The sequence below is a fragment of the Notamacropus eugenii genome, chromosome 2, assembly GCF_028372415.1.
Source record: "Notamacropus eugenii isolate mMacEug1 chromosome 2, mMacEug1.pri_v2, whole genome shotgun sequence".
Taxonomy (NCBI): Eukaryota; Metazoa; Chordata; class Mammalia; order Diprotodontia; family Macropodidae; genus Notamacropus; species Notamacropus eugenii.
In genome coordinates, this window is record NC_092873.1 from 525,469,350 (window position 1) to 525,489,166 (window position 19,817).

The window sequence follows — 19,817 nt, forward strand, 5'->3', positions numbered from 1 at the left end:
CATTTAACCTCATTTGCCTCTGTTTCTTCAAAGGTGGGCTAAAGAAGGAAATTTGCCAACACCTCCAGCATCTTTGCTAGGAAAACCCCAAAAGGGCCATGAAGAGTCTGACACAACTGAAAAACACTGAACAACAACAACAGGATTGCTGTCCGGCCCAGACCTAGGCATCAAGTTTTCTATAGCTCTTTAAGATCCACCAAGCACTTCACAAATATTATCTCCTGTGATTCTCACAACAACCCTATGAGTTGAGTTCTATTATTATCTCCATTTTACAAGTGAGGAGACTGAATATTTGCCTAGGAGCACGTAGTCGTTGACTGAGTTAGGATTTGAACTCAGGACTTCCCAACTCCATCCATGACACCAACTAACTGCCTAATCAGGCTATAAAGTCCTCAAGGAAATCAGTGTGTCTAAATTATTCACCTCAGCGTTTGTTGTCACTAGAAACCTTACAAAGCCTGGTCACTACATTTTATTCATGTGATTGTCTTCTTACAATTAGGAAAGGGGGTGAACTATGGAGTATGGAAACTCAAGGGAAAATGTTTCCCTGCATCCTCTGCTGCCATCTCTCTCATTTCTCTATGACCAAAAAGAAGCACCATTTTGGTTCACCAGTCACTGTACCTAAGTGCTGACTCCCATGCTCTGCCTTTCGGAAAACTCATCCTTTTCACTACTAGAGGAAAAGGTAGCTAGCTGCACTCTCCTTCATGAAGGCAGGATAATATTGAACAGGCACCAAAAAGCTCTTAAGAAGTTGCTAGTAGATGGTGCAATATGGAAGGGACATCCCTCTTAGGGACAATTACTTCCTCACCGTGATCCTCAGTTTCCTCATTTGTATTATTATTCCAGCTCTAGAGAAATAATGTAAAGTTTCCAAAGATGAAATTTTGGAGCAAAACATGAAAAATCTGCTAGGAAAGTACATTTTTTTCTATGTTAATTTCCTATTAAACTTCTGAGGAAAGGAAATCACTGGCACGAACATTTCTCAAGGAGCCCCTGTTTTCTTGGTATGAAACATATTGTGCATAAGACGTGTGACCACCCTCAATTTCCTTTTCTATGATGTATGGTTATTTTCCTGTCTTATTTTTAGCAACAAGGAGACACCAGCAACATTCTATTTTTGAATGTTCCGGGATAATGAGTGTACAGCCTCTGGGGATGTCTCAGGGAAAACCTAAGGATGACAGAACCACAGAATACAAGTTTGGAAATGACCTTAGAGAGAATCCAGCTTAAACCATTCATTTTTACAGATGAGGAAACTGTACAAAAGGAAGCTACATGTGTTAAAATCACCAAATTCCAAAGATGACCAGACTTAGGCTTTCATTCACAATCCTCCCACCCCGATACCACCTTCCCTCCAGACTCAGGAAATTATCTGATTAACAGATAATCAATACATTAAATGTCTACTATGTGCAATCAATGTATACAAGCATTCTTAAGTACCTACTATGTGCGGGATACTGTGCTAGGTACTACAGATACAAAAACATAGATGAAATGATCCCTGCCCTGAAGGCGTGTACATGGTATTGGGGGTGATACTATGGGCACATATCAGTATGTACAAAATAATATGAGGTTTGGGGTGTGGCACTGGGGGAGATCAGGAAAAACTGCAGGAAGGAGATTGTGCTTAGGCTGAGCTTTGGAGAAAACAAGGGATTCTAAGAACATCCAATGCACTGGAACTCTGATTTCAATGGTAAAAAGAATTTTCAGATGAGAAACTCCTACTCCCAATGCAGGTGGGACCTGATCTTCAATTTAGGATCAAAAGTCTTGCCTAGGGCATTAGGTAGTTAAGTGAAATGCCCAGGGTCACACAACTCATACATGTCTGAGGTAAGACTTGAACTCAGGTCTTACTGACACCATCCCAGGGTGCCCCCTCATTCTATGATTTAAAAATCAGGTCTAACCAGTTGAATGTGGGTTCTCAGGCTGCTAAGCAAATAGGTTCAGTTAGACACCCTGAATTCTTCCACTGAGAGGAAGCCTGGGGTACCAGATCGATGGCTGGACTTGGAGGGAGGAAGATTTAAGTCCAAAATCCCACCTCAGGCACTAACTAGCTCTTCTGTGTGACCTTGGGTAAAACCCTCTAAGCCTCAGTTTCCATGTGGTTAAAATGGGGGTAAGAGCACCCACTTCGTAGGATTGTTGTGGGTATCAAGTAAAATTCTTGGAAAACCTTGAAATTTTACACAAATGATGGTTATTATTAATATTTTATTAATATTGATATATTAATATCATGCCTATGCTGTGCCTTAAGGAGCCACACGATTATCACCTTTACTTGTTTTTTGACAAGGACCATGACTCCACCAAAGTAGGTAGCTCCTTGCGTAGACACTCTTCAATCAAAGAAATGTTAGCTCCTGCTCCACAACTGAGGGTCTTCTCCAGCTGACGGACTTACCAGCTGAGGGCTGCTTACCCACTGTGTGTCGGAGACTGACCTGAACCCGGGTGATCCTGACTGTGGGCTCACTTCTCATGATATTGCACTTTGCTACATCTCTTACAAAAGGATAAATAAGTCAGCATTTCAGTCTTCCAGAGGTGAAACCCATGACCCTTCTGTGGGTAGCACTTCCCTGCCAGAGTGACCTAGAGTGATGTGCATGAGGACAGATGAATCATTAACAGAAAATGGAGCTGTCCAGGGAAGATTGTCCAGTATCTATCCTAGCTTAGCCTCAGAACAGAGTCCCAGAATGCTCTTGGGAATGATCTCATCTAATCCATGCATCAGCATTTCCAGATTTCTACCACAAGGTGGCAGGATGGGTCACAAGGAGTTTGTTACCTGCTCTTCTAGGATCATATAGAAAAGGAAGGAAGGGAGGAAGGGAGGAAGGGAGGGAGGGAAGGACTATAATATAATGAAAGAATGTAAAATGTTTTTCAAACCTTAAAGTGCTACACAAAGTGAGCTACCATCATTAAGGGCAGCTAGGTGATGCCATAGCGTACAGAGCACTGGGCTTGGAATCAGGAAGACCTGAGTTCAAACAGAACTTCAGACACTTACTAGCTATGTGACCCTAGGCAAGTCACTTCCTCCAGTTTGATTTAGTTTTCTCATCTGTAAAATGAGCTGGAGAAGGAAATGGCCAAGGAAACCCCAAATGGGGTCACAAAGAATCACACTCAGCTGGAATAAGTGAACAACCAGAAAACACACATACATATGTATGTATACAAATGTATATGTGGATATACATACATGTTGTCTCCCCCGAAAGAATGAAAGATCCTTGAGAGCAGGGAATATTTTATATTTTGGTTTTTGTATCCCCACAGAGTGCCTGTTGCATAGCAGGTGCTTAATATATGCTTATTGACTTTACCAAATGAACTATCTTGAAATGGTATGTTTTAAGCCTCAGTCACTTAAAACTGCACTAAGACTTTGGGGACACCCAGTATAAGAAAGGGAAAAGGACAAAGATGAGACCTCTGATTCACTGGTTTAGGGAACTCCTCGATGAGGAAACTCCTTCTATCAGTGCAGATTGGCACCTTCTTTGCAACTTACAATATAACAGAGTTGCCTAGAGCACGGTGTGGATCAGTGAATTAAATGATGGGTCAATGGCAAGACTTGAATGCAGGTCTTCCTGGCTCTGAGTCAGACTCTATTCATTCTGCCTCTCAATAAAAAGAAATTTTTTTTTTTTATGTAGGCATTTCCAAATGTATTTTTTTCTCTTTTTGCATTGCAGTTTTTAAGATTTGGTTGGTGAATCATCCCCTGGAGATGAGTCACAGACAACTTTCCCAAAGCTCCTGTCCTCACTGCTCCAAGAAACTGTCTTGGGAGATTTTGTGTGGGCCCCCTGCCCCTCAGCACTCTGGACAAGCTGTGCGTTACTCATGAGTCACTCCTCCTCCTCCTCCTTTCCAAACAATGCCCCACACGTGGGACTGACCTTGCAGGATCCTCTCTCTTTGTGTCATATCCTTGACCAAAAGGGAAGGCAGAGACCAAAGGCTCTATATCTCATGGGTCCAAATTACAGCTAATAGAGTCACATCCCCTTATCGAACAATAAAGTATTTAGTAAAACTGAACATGATTTGCCAAGTTCATGTGAATTATAATAGGAGATATTACATGAAATGTGAAAATTATACAGCAGAGAATAAATCATCTTAATGTGAATGTCCAACATCTCAGACGCCAGGTCCAGAATGGACATTAATTGCAAGGTATATTGGTATGTAGGATCAACTGGGAGGCACAGTGGATAGAGCTGAACGTGAGTTCAAGCCTGACCTTGGAGGTTAGCTGTGGGACAAGTCACTTCACCCTCTTTGCCTCAATTTCCTCATCTGTAAAATGAGCTGGAGAGGGAAATAGCAGACCCCTCCAGGATTTCTGCCAAGAAAACCCCAAATAGGGTCATGAAGAGTCAGACATGACTGAAATGACTGAACATCAAGAATTATAACATGAGGGCTATGGAGACTCCCTAGGGATCTCAATTGCTAAAAATGGGATCCCATGAAAAAAAACAAACAGCTTCAGGAGCAAACCCCATTATTTGATCAACAACAGACACCCCTATAACACTTTTAACTTCTTTTCAGCTCAGTATCTGCCACGAACCACTATAGATGAAAAGTGATGTTAAACTAAGGTTTCAATTCTATGTGGCTGGCCTTGTTCAGCCAACCTGATTAGCAAAGCAGGCCAGCAGAAAGGGGGCTTTGAATAAGCCGGGGAAGGTAAAGCTCCCGATCCTTGAAGGATACCATCTCCTTTGCTGACTTCAGAACAGGGGTGCGTAAGTTTTTTAGTGTCATGGACCCCTTTGGCAGGTTGGTGACTCCTGTGGACCATTTCCCAGAATAATGTCTTTAAATACATCGAATAAATGCAGTGGATTTCAGAAGAAACCAGTGATATGGAAATACAGGTACTGCATCTGAAAAAAAACCAAACCTACATTCATACTCTTGCCAGAGCGTACCCTCCTTTCACTAACCAAATCAATTAATATGTATACTGTATTTTATATTCTATATCTTCATTAATATTTAATTTATATTATATATTTTAATTAAATGTATATTGTAGACACAGTGCTAAGTGTGGCTAGAAGAGTGAGTCAGTCCTGCCATCACCGGGCTAATTGTCTATTTCAGGAGACAACACCCCCCCCCCCCCCAAAAGAGAGATGTCACAGGGCCTTACTCTGGAAGCTCTTACCTTAGAGAATATCTAATCCAATTCCTTTGTTTTACAGGGGAGCAATATGAAACCTAGAGATAAAAAAGTGACTTGTCCAAGGTAATGTAACTCATGAAGAGAGGCCAAACAAGAAGCAAAGTCAGCAAGGGAGTGTCCTTATGAACTCTTAGGTGACTGAGGGCATTGTTGGTAGGAAGGCGCTGGGTAAAGATGGGACTTGAGTTGAACCTTTAAAAGATGGAGGGGGGCAGTACATTCCTAGGGATGAGAATGCTTTTGACAGACTCATAGGAAAGGGCAAGTAATGTTCAGTAGACAAGAAGTCACCCAGTTTGGCTGGAATGAAGGACTCATGTAAAGGAAATAGGGTCGTTGAAGACAGGGAAATTGTCCTCCAGAGGAAGGCAGAGTAAGTAGCACAGAAGAAAGGACATGGTATTTAGAGCAACAGGACCTGGGTTGGGATCCTGACTCTGCTAATTACTACCTCAGTGAGACTCAAGGCAAGTCTCCTACACCTCTGTGCTTCAGTCTGTCTACTGGACTAAATCACCTGACATCCCTTCTAGCTTTCTATGTATGATCCTATGACTGTTTCCTTTGTGTCCAGAGCACAGTGTTTTGCACATAGTAGGGACTTAAATAGTATTTGTCAAATTGAAAGGTGTTGAATTGGTCCATCCCAACAACTCTTAAAGACCATCTAAGCATCCTGGCTGCTCAGTGGTTTGAGTCAAGAAGACGAATTCAAATTCTGCCTCAGACACTTCCTAGCTGTGAGCTGATCATTTAAACCCTCTCAGCTTTCTTTGCCTTATCCACATGCCCAACAAAATGTCACAAAAGCAAAATTGAGGTATGTTAGCTCTGAGCATGATGAAAGTTTATTAACAGTGACATGGATGGCTGTTAATAAAATGGGTCAGACTGATTCTCTCAGTCAGGTCAGCAGCCACAATGCAAAGAGAAAAACTCTTTATTGAAAGGTAGGAAAAGAGGAGTTCTGGATGGCTGGAGAATGCCACAGTTGACTACAGCTGGGAAAGGTGGGCTGGCCTTCAGGTGTGGATGATCACAGCCCTCTGACAATTAAGGAATATTAACTGCTTTATTGAGTAGCTAGGTGATACAGTGGATAGAGCACTGGACTTGGAATCAAGATGACCTGAGTTCAAATCCAGCCTCAAGGTCACTTCACCCTGTTTCCTCATTTATAAAATGAGTTGGAGAAGGAAATGACAAAACACTCCGTATTTTTGTCAAATGGAGTCACAAAGGATCCAACTTGACTGAAATGAGTGAATAATGCTTGTGCGTGTTCATCCTTTGTTGCTGAAGAAGATCATGCCATCGGAGAAATGATGACATGACTTGCACTTGACTTGGTTTGGAGTGATAAGAATTGCTTTAGAGAGGCTTCAACTGCCTCTGGTAATCTTGGCTAGAAAATCAGGACCACCTGGTTTGTCCTTCTCTTGGGGAGATCAAACCACCCCTAATTTCACAAGGAGAGATGGGGCAGAAGAATTGTCTTTTGGGAAGAGGTTCAGCCTAAACTGGTTTTTGTTTATAGACAACATAGATGTCCCAGGGGCTCGTGGAAAGAGAGTGATAACATCATTCAGCCAAGCCTTTAATTCCTACTGGGAGAGATCACACTTTTTAGCTTAATTGGGAAATGAGGTTTGACACGATGCGGAATAGGGCTGGTTACGGAGTAGACTCAATTATTAAATGAAACAGCAGACTTTGAATTTCCTCCTCTGTAAGATGGGAATCTAATAAGAGCACCTGCCTCTCATGGTTGCTGCGAGGATCAAAAGCATTAACATGTGGAAAGAAAGCATCTGCACACTTTAGAGATCTACATAAATGGTAGTTACTATCATGTCATTATGCAGACAACCTGGACATCCCCGAACGGACGAGAAACTTAGAAACTCCAGGACAGAGACCGAACCTTCTCCTTCTTGTGTGTCCCCCTCAGAGTGTGTGTATGTGTGTGTGTGTCCCTCCTAAGACCCTGCTTCACTACAGCACTGAATAAATGCAAATTGATTGGCTGACCAGCCCTCCCCAGCCACTACCACCCCCCCTTTCCAGTGAACTCAGACCTAACTAGGGCCAGGATGAAACAAACATATTGATAATCACTCACATTGATATGAATTGTGGTTTTCTGGTCACCAAGTGCTTCACAGACATGATCTCATTTGATCCTTATGCCAATGTAGGAGATTAAGTAGCGTAGCTATTATTAGCCCATTTTACAGATCCCATAGTAATCTCATTCCCCACCTCCAGACTATGGGTTCCATTATTGCCTTGAATTGGATGACTCAAAAATTTATCTATCCATCCGATCTCTTATAAAAATAGCTAGCATTTTAAGGTTTGTAAAGTGCTTTATAAATATGATCTCATTTAATCTCCAAACCCTGCCTGCCAACTTTGAAAAATTTCCAGTGCTACAGAAATGTAAATTGTCACTAACAGTAGCAATTAATAATTCCAACAGCTAGAATTTATATCACCTGAAAGTTTCAAAACGCTACAATATCAGCTCATTTTATCCTTACAACAATTCTGGGAAATGGGTGATATTAGTATACCCATTTTACAGATGAGGAAACTGAGGCAGGCAGCAGTTAAGTGACTTGCCCAGGGTTAGATGCCCATTAATACTCAGAGCACCCATGATTTCCTCAGTATGGGGAGTTCCATCAATAACATCTTCCTAGCAGGCTGCCTGAGGCTCAGAATGCTTGAGTGGTTTGCCCATGATCACTCAACTAGTCTAGAGCAATACTTTCAAAGGTGTGAGAATGCAGAAACTCCCTAACTTAATGCAGATCACAGCTAAGTCCCTCAGCTTTTAGTCTTAGAGTTACATAATACTAAAAACAAGTAATAATACTAATAAAATATAGGACCAACAAGTCGCTGGAGCTGAGATTTTTGAGCTAGAAGGGCTCTCAGAGACTGTCTGGTGTTAGAGGTAGGGTATGAACCCAGATGCTCTGATTGCAAAGACAGTTCTGCTGAATGTTGATTCAGGTTCTTGGGAAGCCTTATCTTTGTTATTATCCAGGGTAGATCCTGGATGAATAAAGGGATGAAATCCACTTTAACTTTCACAGCATGACAATCAATTCTGTTCTCTCTACCATCAGCTAAGAAATGAAAGAGCTTAGTTTGACCTTTATGAGCCCCCACCACTTGGGAAAGAGGATAGAGAGTCCTCAGATCCCTTAGGCACAAGGCTTTCAAATGGCACCCAGAAAAATGTTCTTACCTTCTAAGACCCATCATATTTGGGAGAGTGGGGAGGAGAGAAATTCCCACCTGTCACAACCCAAAATCAATGCTCCCTGTTCCAGAAAAGAGAATCTTGAGCAAACTGTAACAAAAATACCCAGCTCCAAGACCTGTTTCAGGCTTGATTCTCATGCTAAAATGTCATGGAGCCGTGCTGGGAGTCAGTCAACCAGCATCTAGTAAGCCACTACTCTGGACTGTAAAGAGGAGATGCAACTTGAAGTAGCATTTCTCCCTGTTGAAGTACAAAAATCCTCTGAAGAAAACTCCTTAAAAAGTAGAAGCGGCCAAATGGAAAAGGAGGGTACAAAAGCTCACTGAAGAAAATAATTCTTTAAAAATTTAGAACTGAGCAAGTGGAACTTGACTCCACAAGACATCAAGAAACAATAAAACAAAATCTAAGAAATAAAAAAAATAGATAAAAATGTGAAATATCTCACTGGAAAAACAACTGACCTGGAAAATAGATCAGGGAGAGATAATTTAAGAATTATTGGATTACCTGAAAGCCATGATCAAAAAAAACCCCTAGATATCATATTTCTAGAAATTATCAAGGAAAACTGCCTTGATATCCTAGAATGAAAGGGTAAAAAAGAAACTGAGATAACTCCTTTGGAAGTTCTTTTAACTCTGCCCATTTTTCTTTTAGCCCTCACATCTGACCATTTCTTCTTTAGCTACTGTTGTCACAAGAGAACTCAAAGAATTGATAGAGATTCTAAGCCTGGCTCCACTGCTAATTAGCTGTATGACTGTGGCCAAGTCAGCTCTAGAACATACAGTGTTGGAACTGGGAGGAACCTTCAAACATAGAATGTTAAGGCTAAGAGGATCCTTAAAAGAATGAGAACATAGAATGCTAAAGGTGGATTGAACCTTACAAATTAATTAATATGTCCTTGCTGGAAGGTGCCATCAAATGTTCAAGCTCGAAAGCAGTTTAGAAGACAAAAAGTAAGACAGACTTCCAGGATCAGAAAGACCCTGAAGAGAAAATGTGAGAGCTCCAGGGGAAAATATCTAATCTAACTCCTTTCTGTCCAAATAAACAAAGAGATTAAATCTCTTCTCCTCACTAAGCCGCAGGTTCCTCATCTGGAAAATGAGGGGCCCATCTTCAGGGGCTTCTTCCAGCCCTGACACTGTTTTTATCTATAAATTTCCTTCCTCTCTGAATGATCTCAGAGAGGTTTCTGGAATCAGAAAGACTAAGGTCAAGAGTTATGCAAAGGGGGGTTGAATTCTCTAAAAATATCTGATGCATGAAAGAAATAATCTTATGGATGACATCTCTGTGGTTTCCCTTCTAACCAAACCAGAACAGAGCTGGCAGAGGGAGGAGGCGGCAGACTCAGTCCACACCAACAGGTGTTCTTGTCAAAGGCTGATTCATGGGAAAAACTGAAGGTGAGACATAGAAAATCCATTGCCTGGGTGAGTAAAATTCCTTTAAAAAGCAGATCCCATCAGAGAGTGCAAATATTTGCCATCCTAGCTAAAGGGTAAACTACTCTTCCACCAGAGAGTATTACTGGTCCAAAGTCAGATCAAGTTTGAACCCAACTTGGTCACTAGAATGCCTGGATTTCCAGCCTTGGGACCCCTGGTCCATTCCCAAACATCTGTTTTTCCCACTGTAAAAAGTGCGGGGAGAAGACAATACTCTTCGTCCTGCCCATCTCACAGGGTTGTTCTGAGCATGATACTTTGTCGCCTTTACACAACACTAAGCGGCATTATTCCCAGTCTAGGACCTTGGCCACATCGAGTTATTTCTTTGACCTCTGTTTCTTCACCTATAGCATAGTAAACTCATATTTGCCTCTTACCCCATGGAAATGTTGTGAGCTACTTTGGACCTAGAAAGTTCTAGGTAAATATTATTATCACGATTGCTTCATTGTTAACATTGTCCCATAAAATGCTGCTAGCTGGCTTTGGAGAGGCCCACACCCTTTTCTAGTCCTCTCAGACTTTCCCTCTCCCCTTGGATTCCATTTATGCTCCATTTAAATGTATGTTACTTGTTTTGAGCTTCTCGTTCCTTTCTCCTTTCCCATGTCTTTTCTCTCTCTCTCTCTCTCTCAGCACTTTGGGACTGGGATAAATTATATGACACCCTGGCATCCTGCCACTCTGTATTCCCAGCAACAAAGTCCACTTTTCAGGAAAGCCTGCCTCCTTCCTGAGACAGGCAGATGATACATGTCAGGAGGAGGAGGCTTGAGGGGGATGGCAAGTACAGCTTGTGGGGTCCTGTGAGCAAAGGCTGCAAATGGCAAAGGGCATCAAAGGCTGAAAAATGATCCAAAGCCGGACTACATCCCACACTGACTCACAGACGCACATTCTGAGAAGAAAGATGATTTCCCCATCTGCTTCTCTGGCTATTTGTTCTTTCCAAATTTAACACAAAAGCTGCCTATCTTCCAAAAGGCCATGGGATATCCTGCAGAGAGGCCTGGAGACAGTCAAGAACCATCAGTTGAAGTTTGAATTCCCCTGGTATAAGCTCGGGGACCTTGGCCAAATCACTTGACCCCTCTCGGTCCTTCTCAGCTCTAAGCCTATGCTCTAATATATGACAGACAATGGTGTCCCCAAGGCAATTGCCTGCACTCCATGGGGGCAACACAAGACAATGGAAAGGACACTAGAGTCTGAAAAGACATGATTGTCATCTCAGTTCCAGACCCAAGAAACTCCATCTTGAGATGCCACCTTTTCCTCATCAGCAAATCAGGGAGAAAACAGAAGCAAGATGGCCCAGTGGAGAGAGAGGCAGCCTCAGAATCATGGGTTCAAGTCCTCCATCTGGTACACACCGGCTGTGTGATCCTGGACAAGTCACTTAAGCTTCAGGTTCCATATAAATCTCTAGGACTCAAACAACAGAACAGTTGCCACACTGTCGGGAAAGGGGAATTTTCTTGTAGTTAGTGCCTTGTACTGATGAAATCTCAGGGTTGACCCTAAACAACTGTGGCTAACACTAGTACTGCCTGCTTTATAGCCCTTTGCAATTGCAAAGTACAACAGAAACGTGAATTGTCATTAAAAAATAAGGAACTTTGGGAGGAAAGGAAGGACTGAGCCACCATCCACAGTATACAGGGGATAGATTATGAAGCAGGTGTTCACATAATCTCCACCCCCAATACGAGAGTCAAGTGAAACTAGGAAATGAACTAATTACTGAACAAATTAACACTAACAAGTTAAAGAAGAGGAGAGTGAGTCTCTCTCTCTCTCTCTCTCTCTCTCTCTCTCTCTCTCTCTCTCTCTCTTTCTCCCCCTCCCTCCCTCTGTCTCTGGCTCCCCTCTCCCTCTGTCTCTCTCCCTCTTTCTCTTTCTCTGTCTCTCTGTCTCTGTCTGTCTCCCTCCCTCTCTTTTTCTGTCTCTGTCTCTCCTTTTCCCCCCTCCCCTCAATTATGGATGCATTTACGCATTTGCAACCTTGCTCCTATATGATTTTAGAACTGAAATCAACTTCTCTGACACTATAAAAATAGCTTTAGCACAATTACAATTGCAGAAAAAATAAGAAGAAAACAGACTCGGAGGGCAAATCTTTGGATGAAGCCTTTCTGATTGAGACGAACATCAGAAATACACATGGACTTCACACGCAGCCATGGGAGCCCTCCCCCATTACATAAGTAACCAAATGAGAACAAACAGATCTCAAGAGAAGAACCACAACTTGATCAACAGCCATTTTGAAAAGTGCTCAAGTTGCGAATAATCTGAGGAATCCCCATTCAGAGATCTCTTCTATGTTATCTTAGAAATATCTAAGTGTCAAAGGGAACAAAAGATAGAAAACCAGCACTGCTAGGGGTGTTGGAAAACAGGCCCACTGATGAATTCACTGTGGGAAGAGCAAAGACTTGGCCCAGATATTTTGGAAAACAATTTGGAATCATGCAAGAAAAGTTAGGAGACTCATCCAATGCTTTGACCCACTGATCCCACAACTGGATTTATACCTCAAAGGAGGTTATTGAAAAGAAAAATGAAGCTATCTGTAGAAAAATATTTATAGAATCAGTTTTCAAGAAAAAGTTGGAAACAAACCCCTTGTCTGTTGTCCAGGAAACAGATGAGCAGATTGCAGCAAATGAATGAATAGGGGCATACTATTGTGTGGTCCAACAGGACACTATATGGAGAATTCAGAGAAAAATGGGAAGACTAGTATAGACCGATGCAGAGTGAAGAAAGCAGAACCTGGAGAACAGCATTTGCGCTGAGGAACATAAAAACCATTTTAAAAGGCAACAAAAATCATATCAGAATCATTAGCCAATGCTTGTGTGAATTTATAAGGCACACACCCTTAAAAAAAAACACTAAAGTGAAATGTTTCATTACTATCAGTCACTGTCATTCATTTAGGTTGCTTTGTTTACCTGTTTCCAGGGCTACTCTGGGCTTTTGTACGATGGGTCAAAACGAAATTCAACATTTTCTTAAAGACCAAAGATCTGTGTCCCAGCTGGTCTTGTAAGTGTGTGCTCGTAGCCTCCTCCAGCAAGAGTCATGACTTAGATGGTCTTCGGGAGCCACAGTCACTGACAACTGCCTCAAGGCTCAGCTAACCAGCTGTCTCTTCTGCTTGTATTCTTTACACTCTGTTAGGCTGGTTCTTGTTCAAAAGATATATAGTCCCTCATTGTCTTCTCTGAAAATATCAGGGAGATAAAGAAAGAATATACACACGTATTATGTAATATAGATGTGCTAGATACACACACTACACATATACCTATATCTAATCACATTATACATATGTGTATGTGTATGTAAACATATATGTATATAAATAAACAGGGTGTGCAATAAATGAGAAACAGGAAGGCTTAATGACTCATGCTAGGAACACCAGAGCTTTAGTCTTGGCTCTGTGACCGTGGGCGAGCCATCCTTGCTTGGTTCTGGTCATCTCTCTAAGACTGTACGTTGCCAAGAACATGGAAGGAGGGAGTGTCCTCACCTGGGAGTTCCTTAACTCCAATCACAGGCTTAGTCAGTATTCCTACATATCCTCATAAAGCCTATGAACAGGGACCAGGGGTTAGACAATTCCTCAGTGCTCTATGGTGGACAGAGAGCTCCCTTGGAGTCATCAGGGAATAGAGCTGGCAAGAACCTGAGTGCCTGGACAGTGTGGCAAGGACAGGGACAGCCCAGCTGCGTCAGAGGCTGGCACATCTGGCAGGCAGCATTCCGCTGTTAATAAGCCGGAGGGTGTGCAGAGAGGAATGATGACGATGACGATGACGAAGAGCCTAGACTAGGAGTGTGAGCCAAGCAAACCACAGAGCAGTTACAAGAAACTCTGCTTGGCCAAGGAAGGAGGGAAGGGGCAGTTTAGGGGGGATCTTCACTAGATTTCCTAATAGACTGCAGAGATTCTTAAGCCGAGATCTGTGAACTTGACTTTTGAGAAACAACTCCATTTCCATGGCTGCTTTCCTTTGTAAACCTGTATGCTTTACTTTATACATTTAAAACCTGATTCTGAAAAGGGCGCAAAGGTTTCAGCAAACCATGCAAGGGGGCTAAAACACAAAAGAGATGAAGAATCCCTGCTTTATGGAGATCGTGATCCAGGAAATTGGAGAGATCTCTTCCCTTAGGCCTATAGGCCTCCTGTGCTCTAGGAAAGGGGCTTGAGTCTGGGAAAATGACAGGTGAGATTCCAGTAAACCAGCTCCCCTGGGTTCCTCTTTAAGGTAGAAACAAATACTCAAAGAAAGGTAGGAGTCTCTGGCTCCCTATGAGGAGCAGTGGAAGGCAAAGTGCCAAGGTGGGTAAAGGCCCCGAGAGTCCAGAGCCCTGAGTCCTGGCCCTTAGAGAGACATGTTACATGGCTTGGAGTCTGCTCAGCCCCTCCCCCTCCCCAACTCTTGCTCAACAACGGTCTGGTGTTTGTAATGAGACAGGGACAGGCTGGGAGAGGAGTTGATGTTTAACCAGAAACATCAGGACAAGAGCTTCGTTCCTCCAGAGACCCTGAGCTCAGACTAGCTTTAACCTTGTGAAGCAGCTAACAGCACTTGACAAGCTATAAAATATCACATTCCCCATGAAGCTGTGCAGACAGTTAGCATGGTACAAGCCCATTAGGATTGCTAGGAAATGCACCCGTGGCCACATGGCAGGGGATTCTGGGAGAAAGAGTGTTACTGGGCTGAAGAAATGCCACGGGCCTCCAGAACTTTAGCTGCCAAGCTCTTGTGTCAATGACCCCTTTGGCAGTCTGGGGCAACCTGTGGACTCTTCAGGAAAATGTTTTTAAACGTATAACATTAAATGAACAGGATTACAAAGGAACATACTGTAATATAATAATTAAAAAATAAGTTCAGAGTCCAGGGTAAGAACCCCTGGGTTAGACAGATGCAGTAAATTTGGAGTCAGAAGGCCATGGTTCAAATCCCAGTTCTTTGTTTAGCACAGTGCCTAGCTCATTTGTTGTTCAGTTATTTCAGTCGGGTTTAACTCTCCATGACCCCATCTAGGGTTTTCTTGGCAAAGATCCTGGAATGGTTTGCCATTTCCTTCTCCAGATCATTTTACAGATGAGAAAACTGAGGCAAACAGGGGGAAGTGACTTGCCCAGGGTCACAGAGCTAGGTAGTGTGTGAGGCCAGATTTGAACTGATTCTAGGGTGAGTGCTTTGTGCCCTACTTGCCCTGCCTAGCACATAGCAGGTGTTTAATAAATGCTTGGTAATGGATGAATTGATTACTACCTCTGTGGTGCTGGGGAAATCACATAACCTCCTTAGGCCTCAATTTCCTTCTCCATGAAACAAAGGGATAGGACAAGATGATGTCTAAGGAGCCTTTCAGCTCTGAAAATTCAATAATTTGGATAGATAGATAGACAGATACATATACATACATATATATGCATATATATGTCTGTGTACATATTTATCCACATATATGACTGAACTTGTAGCTTCCTAATTACAGGGAGTGCCTGGGGAAGGATCTCTTTCTGACAATGCAGATCTGTACCCATTCTCCAAATTAGAGGCATCTAGTTGGTGCGGGAGACAGGTGGTACTTGGGAGTTAAATAACTTCAAAGTTCAATGCTCCGGGTCCCACAATCAGTGTGTGCCAAGGGTAAGTCTTGAACTCATATGTCCTGACTAAGGCTAGTTCTGTATCTTCTAGGGGCAGCTAGGTGGTGCAATGGATAGAGCATCAGTGCAGGAGTCAGGAGGACCTGAGTTCAAATCTCACCTCAGACATTTGACACTCACTAGCTGTGTGATCTTGGGCAAGTCACTTAACCCAACTGCCTCATCCTGGGTCATCTCCAGTCATCCTGATGAATATCTGGTCACTGGATTCATATGGCTCTGGAGGAGAAGTGAGGCTGGTGACCTACACAGCTCTCCTTCACTCAAAACAAAGTCAAGTGCAAGTCATGTCATCATTTCTCTGATGGCGTGGTCTTCTTCGGCAATGAAAGACGAACACACTCACACTCAGTTCTGTATCCCCTAGTCAGTCTGCCAAGACACCATAAACACACCATTGCATCTGTTCCCCAACTCTCTCAAGCCCCTCCCCCCCTAATGGCATTCAGCTTCCTCATCTATATAATAAGGTCCTTTCTCATTCTAAATGTTCCAATCTTACTAATTGGAGATGTTTAGCCTGGAGAGGAGCCTGAAGTGGGGCGTTGTAGCTGTCTTCCTGCATCTGCAAGGCCATCATGTAGAAGAAGGATCTGGTCTGCTTTCCCTGATCCTGGAGGGCACAGCCAGGAGGGAATTGACTTCCTGAAAGTGAGAGCCACCTAAATGTGGGACAGGCTGCCCTGAAGGAGATGGGGGATTCCCTCCTGCTGCAGAACTTCAAGGCAAGCCTGGATGACTGCCTGTCTAAGACCCAGTATAGACTGATGTTGATGGGCTCTGAGATCTCCTAAGATTAGGTAGGGGTCCCATTTCAAGTGCTGACGGGAAAGATTAATCACTTATTGGTTTAAGTAAGACCCTGGCATTCTGTCAATATGTTCATTCTGTGAAGTCAGCTCTGATGGGAAATACAGAGGATGGATCTATGTCATTCCAAGATATCCCCATGGAGTCTGGTCCCCTTCTCTGGAAGCCATGACCATCATAAGTTCCAGAGATGTCAGTTCACATTAACCAATAATTATCACCAATGATCAGATTGCCAAGATGGTCATATTTAATCAATTCCTGCCAGGGTGTGCTCCATGGGGCTATCGAATATCTCTTTAAGAGATATACAATCCAGCTGGCTCCTGAAGATCCCCAGAGCCTGCAATTCTCTCCCTCTTCACTTCCACTTACCAGATTCTCTCAGTTTTCTAATCTGTAAAATGTGGATAGCAATTGCACCTACCTCCAACGGTTGCTATGAAGCTAAAATGAGGTGTCTATAAAGCAACTTGCAAATGTTAACATACTATATAAAGGCTAGCTATGATTATTAAGACAATTATTAGGTGGGACAGTAGAGAGAGCATGGAACTTAGAGTCAGGAAGTCCTGAGTTCAAATTCTGCCTCAGACTCTTACTACCTGTGTGAGGCTGGACAGGTCATTTAAACTCTGTCTGCCTCAGTTTCTTCATCTTTGAAAAGGGGAAGATAATAACACCTACTTCCCACAGTTATTGTGAGGATTGTATGAGATAATGTGTGTAAGGTGTTTTTTAAACCTTAAGGTCCTCCATAAATAAATGCTAGCTGTTGTAAGCATCTGTTCAAGTCCCCCTTCTAGAGGAAGCCTTTGCCCATCCTCCTTCATTCTAGTGCCTTCCCCAGTTGGCTATCTCCAATTTATCCTATCTAGAGCTTGTTTGCACATGGCTGTTTGCATGACTGTGAGCTCTTTGAGAATAGGGGCTGGTTTTTGCCCATTTTTGTATCCCTAGGCCTAGCATATCATGGTTGGTTGTTGTCCTCCATCTTCAAAGAGGACCAGAATGACATTACCATTGTAAAGTGAAATTTCAGTGCGCACGACTGTGGCTGATCAGACCAATATGAACTCGGAATGCTCTACCACAGGTTGGGCACAGATAGTCCGGGTGAATATTTGGGGTGGATATCCCAAATTTGCACATCCTGCATTTGCTGTCTCAATCCTGCTTTGCTCAAAGAGCACAGCACCCTTTCTGATGTGGGCACGCCTTGCTGAGTCGTCCTGTGCTAGTGTCTCCCATGTTGCACAGTCAAATCCAAAGTTCTTGAGAGAGACCTTGGGAGTGTCCTTATATCATTTCTTCTGGCCACCATGTGGTTGCCTGCCCCATGCAAGTTCTCCATAAAACAGTCTTTTTGGCAAGAATATACTTTGCATTTGAACAATATGGCCAGCCCATCAGAGTTGCACTCTCTGAAGCATAGTTTGAATGCTTGGCAGTTCAGCTCAAGCAAGGACTTCAGTGTCTGGTACTTATTCTGCCAGGTGATCCTCAGAATCTTCCTAAGACAGTTCAAGTGGAAGCGATTCAGTTTGCTGGCATGGCGCTGGTAGACTGTCCATGTTTCACAAGCATAAAACAATGAGGTCAACACAATGGCTCTGTAGACCTTATACCTCTTCTCTCCCAAATCTTTCTTCAGAGCTTCCCAAACACTGAGCTAGCTCTGGCAATGTGTGCATCAACCTCATTGTCAATGTGTACATCCCTGGAAAGTACACTACCAAGGTAAGTGAACCCATATGCTGTGGATAAGTTCACTAGCACATACTAGGTACTTGATAAATACTTGTTTGCTTCGACTTGGATTTGGAAAGAAGCCTCTTGGAGAATTTATTTTTGCAATCAAGCAAGGGCTTTGTCTCACTAAGCAAAACCAACAAGACCAGCCAAACCAACACCATCAACTCAATTCCATAAACATTCATTCTAGAACAACAGGATCCTAAATCTCCAGCTGCAAAGGATGCCATCTAGTCCAAGCCTTCATCTTGCCAATAGGGAGACTGAGCCCTAGGGAGATGAAGTCATTACCCAAATTCACACTGGGAGAGACAGCCATCTTGGATCTGGAGGGTGAAAAGTCTTTTGAGGCCATCTACTCCAGCCTCCACATCTTAGGGACAAGGGAGATGCAAATACAAAGCATGAAAACAGTCACTGTCCTCTAGAAGCTTCCATTCCTTGGGGGGTTATGGGAGCTGTCAGGGATGAGACACATATACAAATTACAAGAAAACTCAATGAAGGCTGGGTACAAACAACCAGAGGAATTGGAACAGGCTTCTTAGAACAGGTGCACCTGAGTAGAATGTAGAAGGAAAATCTGTATATCCTAAGAGATGGAAATAAAGAGGAAGGGCATTCCAGGATGCATAGAGAAAAAAGGAAGAACATGGCAAATATTCCAGCATGGCTGAAAGGTAGAGTTCATAAAGAACAGGTGCAGTGTGTGCCTCTGGGGTCAGGGGATCTGGGTTCAAACCCCAGCTTTGCTACAAGTCACTTCTCTCTAGGCCTCAGTTTTCTTACTTGTAAAATGAAAGGGATGAACTTTCTGACCTCTTAGCTTCCTTCTAGCTCTAGCTCTATGATCCTATAAGTAATTTAAAATAATATTGGAAAGGTAGATCATGAAGGCTCTTAAATGCCCAACTAAGGACTTCGCATATTATTCTATAGAAACAAGGAACCAAGGAAGAGTTTTAAACTGGGGGCTAGAGGAGGAAAGTCATGGGGTGAGACTTCTGCTTTAGAAAGATGACAGTGGCTACTGGGCAGAAGACAAAGGAATGTTTATCTACTTAAGAGAATGAATTTTCCAAGCACAATAGAAATCTTCATGTGTATGTAAAGAGTATCCTTCCTGTAGAAGCCAGAATTTTTTTAGCCTGGTGTTTTGATAGCATAATTATAAGTCATTTTTATTAACTCATTAAAATGAGACATCTACCAGGCAGCTTACAAAATTGGCCTAGCTCCCAGTGTTCTATATACTTGGAAGTAAGAATTTATATAACCAGAGAACCTTACAGTTGTAAAGGACCTTGGGAAGAAAGTAAGGAAACAAACATTTATATAGGACCTACTATGTGCAGGGCACTGTGTGAAGTGCTAGGGGTACAAAGAAGAGTAAAGACAATTCCTGCTATGGAGGATCTCACAGTCTAATAGGAGAAGAAACAGAAACAGATATCAACAAAGAAAAGTAAGATGGAAAAAGAAAATGGCCCAGTCATGTTGTGATAGCAACAGATATCACCCACTAGGCAT

General features: G+C 42.7%; 1 protein-coding gene across 3 annotated transcripts in view; it reads right to left on the bottom strand.

Moving 5' to 3' along the window:
- Positions 1-19,817, bottom strand: part of JAK1 (Janus kinase 1) — a 140,000-nt gene that overhangs the window by 64,345 nt on the left and 55,838 nt on the right. For 2 of the 3 annotated variants that reach the window (XM_072649741.1, XM_072649738.1), the window contains exon 2: positions 12,973-13,244. The exons of the other annotated variant lie outside the window; for it this stretch is intronic. The gene's annotated coding sequence lies outside the window, so the exon portion shown is untranslated. The remainder of the gene's footprint in view (positions 1-12,972; positions 13,245-19,817) is intronic. 3 annotated transcript variants of the gene reach the window in all.